Below are 4,486 nucleotides of genomic sequence, written 5' to 3'. Positions count from 1 at the left end.
AACCTGAAATACAGTGAAAAGATAGAAGAAAAAATCAGTTTACCTGTCACCAGACTTGGTATCCTTAAGAGAGATAAAATTAAAATTTAGTTGATTTAGTGCTTCACATTATGACACAACAGAAAATGTAGGTTTTTTTGTTCCATGTTGGGAGAAGAATTAAAGTGTACATTCCACTTCCTCCTAATAGATTGACTAATATCCAAACAAAGATTGTCTAATTTCCATTTTTTTAAATGCCTATTTTGATTCTATTTCTAGGTAGAATGTAGACGTTTGCAAAAGATCATTGCTCTTACCGTAAACACTGAGAAAACACTAGGAAAAAACAATATTTTAAAATATTGTACTTTTCCTTAAAGCCACCAGAGTTATGGATGCAAAGAAGGCCAAGAGAATTAAATTTGAGAGCTACACTAGCCCTTCTTCCTAAATAAGTAGAGACCAGTGGGCACTTTGCGTGGTGGCATTTTCAAGTTTGGCGACTGGCAGATAGAGAAGCAAGCCTTCCAAAGTCATAGGCAAAGGACAAGGAGAAAGCAGCCAAACGTTTAACAGCCATGTGTGAGCCTGCATTGTGGATTAGAAACTGGGGGAGCCTCAAGTACATATAGAGTCAGTTCTCCCCACGAGCTGGTTGTCCTCCATTAGACTGCCACGACTCAGTGGTTTTGGGGAAGGTTACAGGCTGGACTAATAAGCAGAAAGAGATTTTGTTCACAAGAAGCCTGATTTTTATTAGAATCATTATTGGGTGAGAGATTTTTAGGCTTGACTGTCTTTCACAGCCTTCCAACAGAGTCGACTGGGGGAAATTCCTATGGACCAGCCATGCTGATTAGGGTTAGTTAACACAAGTGCATCTGGGCTTCCAGACACGTAAAAAAACTTATTTCTCCTAACGTTCATCTTGCTCCATGATGAGACCTACCTAGAATTTCTGAATATGTGTGTATATATATTATTTCACCTTAGCCAGATATTCCACATGTGTCTGGAACCAATTTGATGGCCCTCTGAAAGCTATGTACAGCGTATATCTGTTAGTGGGGTTAATAAAGGAGGTTGTACAGCCAGGATGGATTTGCAACAGCTTTGCCAGTAATTCAACCACTGTAAATAAGGCTGGGGAAGATTGATTCCTTATTGGCTATTTGTTTCCTAGAAAGTGCTACCTGAACATGGTCAATTTAATTTATTGCAATCCAATATTACTGTATAGTTTCTAAGTGGAATAACTTGTTGCGTCTTCATTTTAAGGAGCCAGAGTTGGACAGTTTAAGAATTAGACTTTTTTTTTTTTTTTTTAAGGAGGGCGCAGCTCACAGTGGCCCATGTTTAAGGAGGGTGCAGCAAACAGTGGCCCAAGTGGGGATCGAACCAGCAACCTTAGTGTTATCAGCACCACACTCTAACCAACTGAGCTAACCTAACCGGCCACCCCAAGCCCCTCTTTATATAACTTTAAAGCCTGACAAAACCATTTAGGAAAATGATCAACCCTCTCAAATTTACATTGATATTTTTGTTTCCATATCTAATTACACACAAACTGGATAGACAAGATTAGGATCCTGAGGTTAATATGGTGTGTGACTCTGATTACATTCTAGTTAAAATAATTTCAAGATTTTGCTTAACACTTTACCTTCTTTTCCCTCTAATACAGATCAAAGTAGCCTTAATTGACCTAGGACTGGAAAATCATGTAATGGTAACACTACCCTTTGCTTTGATAAAAATTTCTGGGAAACTGTATAATCCCTTGAAAAAATTTTGTCAAATAATACTGAAATGAAGTCCCATATAAACTTCAGACATCAGTGGAAAACTTTTTATAAGCAAGCAAATTTAGATTTTTGGCAGGGGCAAGGGAGAATCTAAACAGCTGAGTCAACAATAAAGGCAGATTCCGGGCATGAAAGACTACATATGTGGTCTTTGTTCCCAAATTCCTGACACAAGAGCTTCTTAAAACCCATGGAATTTTCTGATTGGAGTGATAGGAGCATCTTTTGTTATTCATAATAAGCCCCCTTTCGACCACACCCAAATTTATGCTAATGAGGTAATTCTTGTCAGTTTCCTGAGAGCTTCAGGATGGGGTATGATTGCCAGAGGAACCAGCCACTTAATTAGAGGGATTGAACTTTCAGCTCCAGCCTTCAACCTCTGGAGGAGAGAGGGGCTGGAGATAGAGTTGATCGCCAATGGCCAATGATTTAATTAGTCATGCCTACATAATGGAACCTACATAAAAACCCTAAACAATAGGGTTTGGAAAGATTCCAGGTTGGTGAGTACATCAAGGAGCTGGGAGGGTGGTGTGCCCAGAGAGAGCATGGAAGCTCTACACCCTTTCACCATACCTATCCCTATGCATCTCTTGCATTTGGATGTTCCTGAGTTGTATCCTTTGTAATAAGCAGGTACTAATAAGTAAAGTGTTTCCCTGAGTTCAGTGACCCATTAAAGCAAATTACGGAACCTGAAGAGGAAGTTATGGGAACCCCTGATTTATAGCCTATTGGTGGAAGTACAGGTGACAAACCTGGAATTTGTGACTGGCATCTGAATTGGGAAGAAGTTTTGTGGGACTGAGCAGTCAACCTGGGGGTTCTGTGCTAACTGGGTAGTGTCGGCATTAAATTGTAGGACGCCTCGTTGGCGTCTGGAGAGAACTGGAGAACGGCTTGTTCTGGAAAACCCATACATTTGGTGTTAAAAGTAGCCTGTGATTAGAAACTGATCATAGTTTGTACTGGGATATTGAGATGCTTGATTTGTTTTCTTAAGGGAAATGGTAGAAGGAAAAACAAAATCTATAATATGATAATGAGCTCTGAAAGTTTTGTAGAGTGAAGTGTTCTACCAAGCTGGGATCCAGTAACCCTGTCCTTTTGAGAATCTCCGACCAGTCATCTAAAGGTGAAAAGGGCCTTGAGCAGAACATCCTTTTGCCAGAATTGTTAGCTCACAATGTCACCAAATTACTGATCTGAAATAGATTCTCAGGACTCGTTTCCTTTAAATAGACTCAAGAGTCACATCTTATCCATTTAAAAATATGTTTTTACCCTCATTGCCTTACTTTCTACCACCAAATTTTAGATCTAGTAATTCGTTGACAAAGCTTTTTTTTCTTTTTTCTTCTTTTCTTAGAATTTGGTTATTCAAAATGTTACTTGCAGGAAGACTTCGGGGACTAGTCCAACATTAGTCCCTGCCATATTTTCTCATCAGAAAATAAGAATGTGAACTTTTTATGCAACTCACTCTTTTACCCATGGGCCAAAATCAGTTTTTTAAATAATAAAAACACTAATTTTCCCATCTGCCTATTCAGTACCTAAACATTCACACACGAAGAGCAGCAGAAATCAGCATTTCAGATACTTCTCAGAAAATCCAACCAGGAATTTACTGTTCCAGCACTTGCTAGCGCTTCAGTTAAGCCATTTGATAGTCATGAAAAAATAGCTAATGGATATGTTAAATATTAATTCCCCCAGATCCTTTAAGTTCTAGCTCCATATTATCAAGAAAAAATTACCAAGACCCTATTATCTTTGTTTCCTTAAGACATGACTTCCTTAAATCATACATAATTAAACACCATGCTGTTGGTTTTTTAAATAGTTACAATAAAAGAAACAATCATTTGAGTAGTATTTCGGGAGTTTCTACAAAACTACAGTCAAAGACATGTTCGTTAAATTACTTACATGAAGATACACCTACTAAACCTTCCTACAACAAGGTGCCAGATAAATATAAATGCTGCCTTTTATCTAAGCAAGGGGACTACATAACTTCGTATATTCTCTTTGGTTCTGACTTGTAGAAAGCTCAGATTCAAGTTAGACCTTTTCTCTGGGTTCTTGACACATAAGCACCCAGTGAATTCACTTTAAGCTTCCTTGAAGCCAGCTCAGCAATATCTACCCCCTCCCCTTGCCCCCATCCTCCAGGGTTCTCAAAGGGAGGGGTGCTTTCTAAACAACATCCCTCCATCTGGAAATCACTGGGGATAATGAGAAATATACTGATGGAAATGAGTTGTACATATGGACAGTCTTTTTGAGCATATATTTGATATGCATTTTGACATAACATGCTGTATTTCTGTGTAAATACTTTTTTGGTTTTGTTAAGGCAGATAGTGAATGAGAACAGTGCTGTAGGTGCTATTTGGTTAAAGCAGCTCATTTCTGTTTATTCTGTTCTGACCCTGTTTATTAGTCACTTTCTAAAACAAAAGTCTGATTTTGAACTCTTGCTCCCTTGGCTGACTATCCCTCCCTTGCCCTGGAGCAGTAATTAATTAACCCTCAACCTCTCTTTACTTTCTTCTATCTTCTCATGGTGGTAGAACATGGGGTAAATGAACACATAATTGTTTTCTATCTTCATAATGTTTAACCCGAAGAAATATTTCAAGTGATGCTTAAAATCTGTGGGCTACGCCGGGTGTCAAGAGACCCCT

General features: G+C 38.6%; 1 protein-coding gene across 2 annotated transcripts in view; it reads left to right on the top strand.

Annotated features, from left to right (window-relative positions):
• LRRC34 (leucine rich repeat containing 34) overlaps positions 1 to 4,486 on the top strand; it is a 28,760-nt gene that overhangs the window by 845 nt on the left and 23,429 nt on the right. The window lies entirely within an intron of this gene.

Source organism: Rhinolophus sinicus, linkage group LG01 (genome assembly GCF_036562045.2).
Source record: "Rhinolophus sinicus isolate RSC01 linkage group LG01, ASM3656204v1, whole genome shotgun sequence".
NCBI classification, from domain to species: domain Eukaryota; kingdom Metazoa; phylum Chordata; class Mammalia; order Chiroptera; family Rhinolophidae; genus Rhinolophus; species Rhinolophus sinicus.
The sequence above is the reverse complement of the archived record's forward strand: the minus strand, read 5'-3'. Positions and strand labels throughout refer to the sequence as shown.